Here is a 13,011-nt window from a genome sequence, read left to right on the forward strand (position 1 = left end):
CGTGAAGCAGGATGGAGCTCGTTTCTTCCTTCCCTACCAGGCTGGGACTAGGCAGTGCAGCCAAGATCAGCTCAGCATGCATAGCTGATGTGTAGGCCTGTGCTCAGGAAGGTATCATAGCCAGCAAGCAAAACAACTGTTAACTTAAGTGCTAAGTTTCTGACTTCAGAAAAGCCTTCATCATGAACTAATAAAACATATACTAGTTATTAAAATAAGATACCTGAACTTCTTGCAACATCTGCTAAGATTTATTTCTGATTATAAAACTGAAACTATTTCCTTTAATCTTTCTGTGAGTACTTCACTGAAAACTAGCTATTAGATAAGGGATATCATGTAATTTTGCTCACCTTATTACGTAAAAGCATAGAATACCATCATAGAACACAAGACTTCTAGGGAAAAGTAATTTTTCCCTTGGAGATCTCAAGTGTTAAAGAAGTTAGTAACATCATTAGGAAAACTAATAAAACAGAGACGAGAATATCCCAAAGCTTATAATTACAGTTATGAACAATAGCCAGACTTTCAGCAGTATCAGGGCAAAACTCACTGTCAACATAAATGAGAACCACCAAATATTGACACTTTCCTGATCATCTGTGAACACTGACTTTGGATCCTGTTCTGCAAGCCTGAATTTCTAACAGAGAAATTTGAGGTCTGTTTCATTATTAAATATTTAATTGGAAATGTAGTTTATGCTCACAGACTGAAAACTGGATTATTTCAGATCTTTACAAACTCATTTCTGAATTCTTATTTGAACAGGCAATATACAGAGAATATGATCTTTGACATTTTAATTAAAACCTATTAAAAAGTCTACAGCAAGTAATAAAGTACAAATTGGCTGCCTAATTTTAACCTGCATTACAACTGTGTCATGAAATCAGATAACCATGGAGAAAAATCTCATGGCTAAGAGCATGAGCTGAACAAAAAATTCTGGGGCTGACACCTAATTAAGATACCTCCCCCTGATGAAGAAAGTTCTTCATCTATTACTGTTACAGTGGTTCAGGCCCATATTTAAAAGGCCATTAAAAACGTACCTGAAGGCAAAGTTAATCTTTTTATTTGACAGATAATAGCAGCTTTTTCACAGTAAGCAGTGAAGTGAATATTTTCTTTCTTTATGACCTAATGGCCATTCTGCTTAATCTTAATGGAGTGAAGATGAACAAGAAAACACGCTTAGGGGACATACTAATACATCAATTATGGAGGGAGGCAAAGTGCTTTAAAAAGTAGCAGTAATCTATTGTAAGTGATCTCAGTAAGCACCCACAGATACAGGGAGAGCTAAAAAAGATGCATTAAGAATCTATTTGGATTCTGCTCATTATAGATATGTTCTTTTCAGCTCTTAAGTATGCAGCAATCACATAATTAACTTACGAAAGGGAAGAATTTAAAAGAACTGAGTACCTATGGAACACAGGAGGCTTTCTCCTTATTTGTTCAGTGCTGACGAATCTTTCTATCTGCCTTCTATCAACATTGCTGCAAAAGTGCTGAGACCAAGCGACATTTCTTCTGAAGGCACTGCAAAACTGAACGTGATTCTACAAAGTACCCTCTTATTTATTTATTTACTTTTGTCAAAAGAGCCAAATAAGCAGAGAAAGATGTGAATCAACTCTGTGCTAGCTCATATATAACAAGCACTTGCTTCCCCTGGAATTTCATTCTGAAATGTAGATCTGGATGTCACATAGGATTTATTTAAGAAATTAATGTTATGAGTTACACTGTGTCTAATGAGGTAACCCGAGACAACATCCCCCAAAAGCAGTATGTGCAAAAACCTGCACACATTCTCCAGGAGCATTTACAGCATTTTCCTCATGAATTCTCTAGGACTACAACCAACAGGACTCAGGCTGCAAAGATGTGGACGACTCACTCAACTCTCATTAAAGCAGTGAGACTCACATGCACACATATAGAGTAAAAGTAGTAATCTGTAAAATAAATAAATAAATAAATAAAAGAGAAGGTCCACTTCAAAAGGACACCAAGAAAACCCAAGTCTTGGATTTTCAGAACTCCTTGTACTGCTTGTTTCTGAACAAAATTTGCATGAATATAATACACAGATTTGGTGCAACATCATTGCTCCTGGAAGCAAGAGCACGCAAACTCTGCTTGCGACAGGGCTATCTAAAACCAAGATGGGAATACAGGGATGACAGCGAACAGGCAGGCACATTAATTACTGATAAAGACCAACATAGTCTACCTTGCAAGTACTGTGAAATTAAATCAACTGAAGATATTTTTATAGTTAGGTGAAATGCAACAATTCTGTAATGCAAATTTAAGGAAGGTTGTCTGTTATTTCCTATGTTTCCTTCCTTTACATAAGAACGAGCACAGGAGTGGGAAACGTTTCTAAGGAAGCATTTTAATTTCACTACTAATGGATCAGATAATAAATTCTAATTTCCAGGGAGCGATTATTAAATAAATTTATATGGGATGTAGAATAATTGCATTTTCATTTGTAAAAAGAAAAGAAAAAACTTCTATAGTATATTTATAAGAAGGTCTGTGTAGGGGATTCAAATTCCTGTATTTAAAAAGAAATTATGCATTTCCAATTTGCCGTCGTAGAGCTTACATAACTTGAGAGTTTTCCATTTATTTCTAGTACTGTAGATTTCCCAAGTCAAGGAGAAATGAACCAATAGAAACAGATCTTGGTTGCAAATTAGTTGTAAGAACTTCTGAATGCCTTTCTTAACCCAAAAGTTGGAAGAATGCGTCATGCTTTTTTAAGGAAAATGGCTGTAAATCAGTCAGTGATGACTTACGCCATTCTCTTGATGAAACATCTCAAGAGAAAGAGCTAGTGACACTCAATCAGATTTTAGACAGCGGGTTTCTCTTTCTACGTATTCACAGCCTGCTTTCTTGTATTTCTAAGCATTTAACTGGAAGCTCAGGACGGAACAGCAGTGATGTGGCAAACTGATTATTCGAAGTGATTTAACTGTTTTGGAAGAACACTAAAACCAAACGCTGTGCTTTGATGTTTTAGAGTTTGAATATAGAAAAAAAGAAAAAGCACACTGAAAAAAGTCTATAGATATTAATCAGTATTGTGTAAGGTTCTCTCTCTCTATATACGTCGAGATATATTTACAAATTCTATGCCTGAGTGTACATTTTTATGTTAGAAGTCCAAGCATGTGTCTTCAACCTCTTGCACGGCTTCTTTTAGCAGCTTCAACATAGATAATAAAACATTTTGTAGACACCAACTTCCACAACTGCAAAGTCAATTGAAGATTATAAATTCATTACAACTCTGTTAATTTTTGATAACTTCCTCCTCTCCAGGTCAAAACATTGACTGTTCTCCCCACTCTTTTTTCCTCTTACCCTCATATTAATTAATCCCCTCTAAAAATGAAAACAAGTGTAGGTACGCTTAATGGATTCATAAGTGTATCTGAAATAAAAAGCTGCAGTTATGATTTATTCTCTGCTGAAAATGATAGTACTCAAAAAATCATCCGTCCTTCTACATTCTACCATCAACAACCATAGGAATTTATATCCAAATACAAACAATAAACCTCATCTCATCTCACATTGTGCATTTTTAAGTATTATAAGGCACAAATGTGCTCACACCTGCTTAAATTTTCGCTTGCTTTTTAATAGGCATATCTTTCTATAAAATACTCAATGAACAATCTCCAAATCTTGAAGTAATATCAATAATCTGTTTTGTGCTTTAAAAAAAACTTTATTAACTATGTAGTCCAAGTGTATCTTCAAACTCCAGTAAAAGAAATGCTTAATAAACTTTTCCTCCTACCTTTCAATAGGATTTAAAAATAAAGGATATTTTGAAGTACTCAGATTGCTAAATAAATATTTATTCTTCAATAAAAGTATTGAAGTATTGTATAGAACTAAATGTACGAAAAGAAAAAAGCTAACTTGTCCTCAGTCATCAAATTAGGACAATATGTAAGGTGTTTCTTATGTGCGGGCACTGTTTCAGTCATGAAGAAAATCAGCATTTGATGTACTTAATACTTACCTGGAAAAGCATCCACATACACACAGACTGCTATCTCACCTAAATGTTCAACTTATTTGAAAACACATTTTCTATAAAGTATTTTTAGGTAACAGCGAATGGCTGGAGCCACATTTAAAGGAAATCACTGACCAGCAGAGAATCCATTAATATCTTTATAGAAGAGTTTCAGAGAGTTTTAAATTTTCCATCTGAGCCTACTGTTTGCTCGTGCGTCTGTTTCAGTTGCCAGCATATACTACATATATTATATTCCTAAATCCATCTACGCATTATTTCAGATGTACAGTCTGCGAGCATGTCATTTGTTTCCAAACTAACGGCAGTACTAATTTCTCTCACACGCAAATTAAGTAGATCCGTTTCTGGTTTTGACTGAAGTAAACCACAACACATAAGAGTTCCTGCATACAAAGACTGTAAAAACAATCTAAGAAGACAAATAACCGATAAGTAATCTCTCTATTTAACTTCAATGGTACTCTGACCATCCAAAAAAAAAAAGTCAACAGGAATTTAGCCAACGCCTCCCAAGGTAGAAGGAGTCTATGCCCTTTCTCAGTGCACTCACCACACAACTTAACATTGTACGTGTTGGTTCTTCTACAGTTTGTGTCACTTAACACACTGCTTGTGATGTTCTAAGACAATTCCTGAGTGCCTCGGAGTCATTCACCAAACGCATGCCTTGTGCCTTGCTAGGATTCAGAGCTGCCATGCCAAATCAGAGCAATTGTAAGCAGTAACTCCAGCTCTGAGTTCTCCAACCAAAGCCTGGATGGTGTTGGTCCTTCAGCATGAGCAGTACAAGAAGAATCAACACATGAAACACGTTCAGGCTTTAATACTACTACAGTGGTAGACGGAAAGAAAATAACATAAAAGTCATTTAATTGCAACTTCCCACTGGGTGAATCTGCTAGAGGATGGTAAGAATTTTATGACAGCAGAACAGTAAGATAAAACCTAACTGCAGGAAATGAAAAGGCAAGATATTTTAAAGGCCTTTAAAATTAGCAAATAATATCTAGCAATCCAATCATCCTGTCTTGAACAAAAGATGTTTTCTGGTGACATTTATGTCTGTATTTGAGCTACAATTATTGCATACTGCCCAAATGAATGAATTTACCAGAAGCAGAAACAGCTATTTCCCTCCTCTAGAACTGCTTTACTGCAATCCAGTCAGTTATCAAAGAGGTAGAGAAAAACTTTTTAAGTTTGATGGGCCTTTCAACTACTACAGACATTGAAATGGTAGGAATGTGTTGCTTCTACTTCTGCAAGATTTAGCAGAATTCACTGAGGTAACACCAAACTTTGAGTTCATTTTTCTTTCCCCTCTTTATCAGTCTCTCCTGCTTAAAAATAAATAAATAAATAAATAAATCCCTATCTGGTTTGACTGCTTTTAATTCAAAGAGAACCTGATTATTGGATTTTACTGAAACATATTTCTTCTCATTCTGCTTTAAGAAAGGTGGTAACTGGAGAATAGACAGCAAGGCAACTTAAGGCAAATTAAAAGAAAAGTAACTGGTGAACTGTTAAAATATTAATTCTTTGTTTAGTTATGCAAATTGTTTCGTATCAATAATCAGGTAATTACTCAGAGAGAAAAACTTCCAAGACTCATTCCACCTCATACAGATGTGTGAAACCTCTGGAATTCATGAAGCAAGATGAGAGCTCGCAGCCTTTAGATTTATCATCAAATAGTAAATGCTAATTAAGAGAATAAAAATATAAAATAATGCTAAAGAAAGAAATTTTTTTTTTTCCTCCAAGTCACATCCACTTGACTATCAACAGCACAGCCAAGGCTCCTTCTCAGCAGCCCGCCAGGCCCACAAAAGCTGCAGCATTGATAGAAGAGCACTCCATTAAAATTATTTATCTCTAAGAATGAAACATTGGCCAGAGTCCGCTTTCACTTGGGGGAAATTGCCTGTTTCTGAGTCTGCCAGAGGTGGGCATACAGCCAGAACACTGGCAAGGTGCTCAGCACAGAGAGGGAGAAGGGTCTTAGATGCTATGGCATAGCTACCTGCAACATGCTCAAGTCAATTTACAATTGCTCCCCCAAAAAAAACATCCCAGCGGGAGTCAGTTCAGTGCCGACAACATCCAGAAGCATTTTCCAATATAAGTAGTTGAAGAGATTCTCTGTAGTGCAAGGTGCACCTCAGCACTCAGAGCCCCTGAGAGCACGATGCACGTGCCTGCTTTGTAGTACGGTCACGCTTGGTCATGAAGGCTGAGTGCTGCAAAGGAAATGCTAAACACCACCCAGCACAACAACAGACTGCTCTATAAATCCTAGATCACACTAGTGCAAAAATTATGTCCCATTGTTTTCACAGGCAGACAGTTAGCAGAAGACAGGAGACACAAAGCATCCGGCCTGATCCTGCACATCCCTAATACAAGCATGAGCGGACTAAGGACACACCACAAAGCCTGGTCAACAGCAATTATGGTGTTTCACAGCTCTACTAACAGCGCCTGTTTCCAGTCATTTTTGCGGAATTTCCCTTTTTTTTTTTTTTTTTCAATCACTAACTCTTGCTAAAATCAACTAGACAACATGAAATGACACCATTAACTAAGACACTAATTTGCTCAAGCTTTGACCCAAAGCTCAACATTTTAAAATGGTGTTTTGTTTGGTATTGTAAACCAGAGAGATAACCACATTCATAGGACAGTTTGCACAAAACACGTTCAGTGCCTGCCAGTTCTCACAACACCCCGAGCAGATGAACCACACACAGCCTGGCTGTGCTCTAATATTTAAGAGATCGGTCCGCAACACAACAATATTTGTCTATGCATTTTTATTGGCTGACTGCATGAACTACTAACTACTAAAATCTTTCAGGTTTTGCCCCAGGAAGTAATAGTGATGATGAACATCACTTAATGATGAAGGCTCTGGGGAGACCTCATTGTGGCCTTCCGTATTTGAAGGGAACATATAAACAGGAAGGGGGAACGGCTGTTTATGAGGGTAGATAGTGATAGGACAAGGGGGAATGGTTTTAAGCTGCGACAGGGGAGGTTTAGGTTGGATACTGGGAGGAAGTTTTTCAGCCAGAGAGTGGTAAGGCTCTGGAACAGGTTGCCCAAGGAGATTGTGGATGCCCCATCCCTGGAGACATTCAAGGCCAGGCTGGATGTGGCTCTGGGCAGCCTGGGCTGCTGGTTGGCGACCCTGCACGTAGCAGGGGGGTTGAAACTAGATGGTCATTGTGGTCCTTTTCAACCCAGGCCTTTCTATGATGCTAATATTTATTTGTCAAAGCTTAATTTTGCAACAGCAACTTTAATGGCTCTTAGACTAAATGAAGGTGCTTTGTATTATCCAGAACCCATTTCTTTGAGAAATGTTTTCTTCTATATACAGGGATATTTTCACCAAAAACAATACTTTTTTCTGACTTTTAATAAAAAATGATACCTTTTTTTAACCATTGATGCCGAGTCTTTCTTTTGATATCTCATTCACATGTTTAATTAGTTTTAAAGCTAAAACGTGATTAACACGATTGCCAAATAGTTACACAACCAAAGTTTTTACAATATAACTCCAGTTAAAGAATAGCTTTCTGACGGGAACAGCCAGTGCCTTTTTTGTTTATACAAACCTACAGGCAAGATAAATTAAATTCTGTATTTTCTACACTGCCTTCAAAAGAACACATGTTCAGAAAAAAGTTGATTTTCCCTTTCTTGCTTTCCTTCTGAAAAGAGACGACCTCATAAATCACTAGTGAGATAAAAGAAAAATAAGGTTTTGATTGTTAAATATTTTAGTAGTCCTCAGATTAAAAAAAGGCACGTTTTTTAAAGAATGTTTTTGAAACAAATGCTGTATTTTAACACATGTTGGCGTCACGTTTATTTGGCTGTGACTAGAGAAATGGCATGGCATTCAATATCAGCTTTGTTTCTTAGCAGAAAAGTAAATGGTTATTATCAACAAGTACTGAAAAAGAATGCAGTTATGATGAACTGTTTTGTTTGTTTGCTTGTTTCAAAGAAATCAGCACAAACTGGCAATCATCCTGATAAACTTCTTTTGGAAACTCTGATTAGAACACGTAGTTCAACTTAGAACAAGTAGTCTAAACCCCACTGTATGAGTTATTTTCTGGTAGATAGGTAGATAGACTTCCCTTCATGATATTAACACACAACAATTTCTTTTTTCAGTAGAAATAAGTTACGAAATTTAGTATTACAAGGCGTTTCAAATTTTCTAATTACCAAAATGCAAAAAGGCTGAAATTATAGACAAGACATATTTTCCAAGAAGAAAAGATGGAAAATCTACTATTAACAGTTTCAAAAGACAAGAGAAAGTACTATAATTTATGACAGATGTGTATGTACAGAGCAGTAGAAGAATCTGAAAGCAAACAAAAGTTTAGATGCAAATTTATAATCCAACAGCTCAATCTATCTAGAATTAGGTTAAATACAGCATTAAAAACATACAAGCCAGGCTATAACTAATGAAGAAAGTACGCTGGGACAGGGCTTTACTACCTCAGTATTGGACAGAGTTCGAAGCACGTAGAAGTTTTTGTGGACTTTGCACAGAAATAATGGGGTTTTGGACAATTAAAAAAAAATAGCAGCTGTAATTTCTTCATTAGTCTTTATGGTCATACTAACGTTTCCTAAACAAACCTCTGAAAAGCAGCTGGGAAGTCAAACCTCTGCCCTTGGGAATGAGATGGAGAGGCCTGACACACAGGGTGATGCCATTCACGATAGGTTTGGGTAGGTAAAGAGACATCCCAGCCAGACAATTTCTTATTGTTTCCACGACTAACAACGGTTGCAGAAAACTCAATAGTAGCACAAGGCAAAACAATCTAAGATACTATGTACAATGAAGGCCAAGCCATCATATTTTCACCAATTTTTAGCTGCTCTAAATGAGCTCAGCCTGAGATTTCTGCAGCAATCACAACCTTCAAGGGCAAAGCAGCCTTATTCTCAACCATAATTAGGGGTATCCTGCTCTCCAGAGCTCAGGTGCTCAATTTTTAGCTGTTCTATCAAGCACTCAACTGAACCTGCCTGGTTGGTAGGACGATTTTAACTTCTATTAGTATACAATAACAGATAAGTAAAAAAAATCCCCGCAAAATTAAACTTTTGAGCCTGCTTCAGTAATCAGTAATACTTCAGTAATAGTTTGCCAAGTAATATAATGGTACAAACAATATATTAAAGATTCCTATTTACAATTCAGGTGTTTTACTAGACTGAGATAGAACAACCTAATGACCGCATTTTTACATGGGCAAATTCAGTGCTGCATTGCAATACCAGTAATGAAATGGTAGCTACTCAACTGAAATACTAAAATTATAGTTCTCAAAATAAAATACATAAATAGGGATTGATCCAAATTTCCTTTTTTTTTTTTTCTTTTCTTTTTTTCTTCTGTAGAAAGTTCAGGATATTTCAAGTGTCATCTTCTATTAGGTAATTGTCTTCACGTAAATTGTAACATATAAAAATATCTGCAAACATCTAACTTGCTGTTCTAGAGTTCTGGAGGCAGAGTCAGCTCTAATCTATAGCCACGAAAGACAGCAGAAGAAGTTATCCCACTTGCTGACATCTCACAGAGCATTAAACCAAACCTGTAGGGAATGCCAGCTCTGTGCCAGCAGGCAGTAAGGGGAGAGTACCAGTTGCCTTTCCCGAAAATAATGGCAAGGTCCAGAATGCTTTTCACCCTACCACCAACATGTTTTAAAAATGACTTAATATTTTTCCTGAATTATTCTTCCTAAAACAATTAAGCAAAACCGAATAAGCTGTCCTTTGAGACACTGAAACTAAGGGGAATAAGACTGTCACTCTTTTCACCTTGTTCTCATCTTGGTGCATCTGTCAATGATAATAATATCGGGCATTACGCTTCTATCTATTTTGTACACCTACATGTTTTTATCTATGTAATTTATTATTTTTTTTTAAACAAAGCAATTAGAATACAGATGCAAGATTCCTCTTCGCAAATTTTCTATTTGTTTCTAACCAAATAATTTTTCAACTGATAGATCTTGGACAAATCAGACCTTCAGAAAACCAAAATGCTGAGTAGCGAAACAATGAACATATTTCAGAGATACAAGAGGTTGGTGAATGTTCTTTTGTGCACACCATTTCTTCTCCATCCCTTGTTTGTTCATGAACAATCCCTGGACCATAATGCATGGATTATCCTATTGTACATATCAATCACTTGACAGACTGTTTTTAGAAATACTTTTATGTGCTGTTTTTTTCTTCCAATCTGCAACTAAAATTTTACCACAAAGGCTGAGTAGTTCTTTTAATTTATCCCAGAGAAATAAGCTATAAAGCAAGTGAAGTATAAACTGTAGAGCAAGTTTGCAGCGCCCATGACTATCCATTCAACAATATCAGTCTCTTTACAGTAACAACACAAATCAGAGCATTCAAGGCGCAATTCAGGGAGAAAAGCTGACAATGATTCAGCAGTCCATCAAATGGGGAACAGAGGCGTTCACGCTTGAGAATCTTTTGTTAATGATACAATTGTTAAGGCACTTCTTAACAAAGCACCATTTAAAGAAAACAGCTTCATTAACAAAAAGAATTTTTTTTTCTCTTTCAGACGTGAACAGTAACTTTTTAGTAATAATGCCATCAAAACAATCAGTTTTTTTGGGTTCTCAGTAAAACCTCAGAGTGTTAAGTTTTTTAAGTACTTTCCTATCTATTCACCTAATAGACTGCACGGCAACACAGCAGATGCTACCGAGTTCTGAGCCCCAGGTGGAATATGAAGTGGGAAACAAATATGGAGGTTGCTTGGGAAGTGTGGGGAAGGATATGACATTACAGATTTCAAAGCAAGTAGAAGATACTGCAGCGAAAAAATTACAGTAAAAGAAACCCAAGCCTCAACGAACGCCAACAAAATAGCTCTTCACATTACTAGCTCTGTTGTCAGGTTGTAGAACTTTACCTCAGTACTTCTCAAAAATATTAGTTGTTTGTTTTCGATATGCTTAAGCTCAAAAGGTCAAATATAGATGTTACAGCATACATAGAGATGCTGCACTGTTCTAGGCAATATCCAGTCATAACATCATTGGCTGAACTGGTGTACAGTAAATTCTAACAAGGGAAACAGGAATTGTTACAGGTTTGACACAAGCAGGTGGGCCTGACCCTTAAAGGAACTCCAGCATTCACTAATTTCACGTGTGACCTCAGCAGCCAGTGAACTACAGGATGGTTTGGATTATAAGGAACAACAAAGATCATCCAGTTCCAACTCCATTCCATGGGCTAAGACAACTCCCACTAGACCAGGATGACCCAATTCCTATCCACCCTGGCCATATTTGCAGCCAGTTAGCTATGCTATGCTCTCTGAATGTCACAATCATCTCTGAACCAAAGCCAGTGTACAAGTCCCTCTCTTCTTTTGGAAATGCACGGTGCATAAAAACAGAGAGCACAGCTTCTGGAAAGCAGAATGAGTCACCATTTTCATCTTTTCCATCTTACCTTCAAATTCTCTATCTCCTCCACCACCGCTCAGCATGATCTTTCACAATTACATCTCTACTTGACTTCATCCTATACTTTTCCCTCCTCCCCTTTGTTTCTGGAGCAAGCCAAACTTTCATACAGTTACACTCACGTGCACCAAACTCTCATTATAAGATGTTTGTAAAGACTGTACAAACAAGTGCTCTGTTTTTTAGTACAAAGATAACAAGCCTTTGTTCTTAAGATAATTTTTTGATCATCACTGAAGTGTGAAATACTATTTTCCAATCTCGTTTATTTTGATTTTGGTGAAATTTGTACCCTTAAAAAGAGTGTTGAATTACTGAAAACAAAATACATAATTTCATTACAATAATTAAAATTTCAACCATTTTGAATCCTTTAATTCTCAGTAAGTTTGGCAGAAGCAGAAAGTGCCCAAGATTTACATTTAAAACAGTACATTTCAATTAAAGACTAAATCCTGCCTCATGGCATACTGAAGGTGAAATAGCGAAGCAGTCCCAAGAAATGTCAAAACAACAGTGTACTTGTTGTTCCACCTGGTTCAGGAAAGGACTGAGAAAAAGGGTCCTAGAAAATCAGATCTGCCTTCATCTTTTCAGTCTTAACTTCCCTTACTGAATGCTGTTTCCATTTGGCACCTGTCTTGTCTGTATAATGTCACAAGTTGGGAGAATTTCTTCTTTCTCTCCTATGTGGTGCTATCACAGCAATACATATTATACATACCTGTAACCCCGTGCATACTTTCATATAAAATTATACATATAGCATTATTATATGTGCTAATATATTTTTTCATCGATGAGCTTCTAGTGAGTCCTTGAATTTCACGGAGGCAGACATTCTAATAACAATCATACCCCAGCATACTTTATTTGGTTGCTTTCTACTTCATGCAACAAAATGAAAATCACCTATAAACTATTTGAAAGATTGACTTCTGCTCAGCTAAGTCAATCCTCTGTAGGATGATATACTGTAAAGGCTCTTTTGCCCTTAACCATAAACCTGTTTCATCAAGTTTTATTAGTGCAATTATGTAAAGTCTTCCTACTCAGCAACAAAAATTACCTTACTCTCCTGTAAGAGCATTTCTAACTTGGATGAATCTGCAGCTAACTGCAAATAAGATATGTACCACAAGAAAAAAACCCAACCTATTAATATTAAAACATATTATACACCAAAGTTCACCACTTCAAAAAGAAAAATGGCATGCCGCTTGCCATTTTCAAGTTTTTCCTTTAACAAACTGTGTTTTCACGATTAAGAAAAAAACACATTTTACTCACATATCTCTAACTTATGTCTTGAATAACACAGGTATCGTTGAAGTACATAACACTACAACGTACTTGTCCTTTCAG

General features: G+C 36.5%; 1 protein-coding gene across 1 annotated transcript in view; it reads right to left on the bottom strand.

The window, feature by feature from the left end:
- Positions 1-13,011, bottom strand: part of SPON1 (spondin 1) — a 169,863-nt gene that overhangs the window by 94,359 nt on the left and 62,493 nt on the right. The gene's annotated exons all lie outside the window — the stretch shown is intronic.

The sequence above is a fragment of the Meleagris gallopavo genome, chromosome 5, assembly GCF_905368555.1.
Source record: "Meleagris gallopavo chromosome 5, MGAL_WU_HG_1.1, whole genome shotgun sequence".
NCBI lineage: Eukaryota > Metazoa > Chordata > Aves > Galliformes > Phasianidae > Meleagris > Meleagris gallopavo.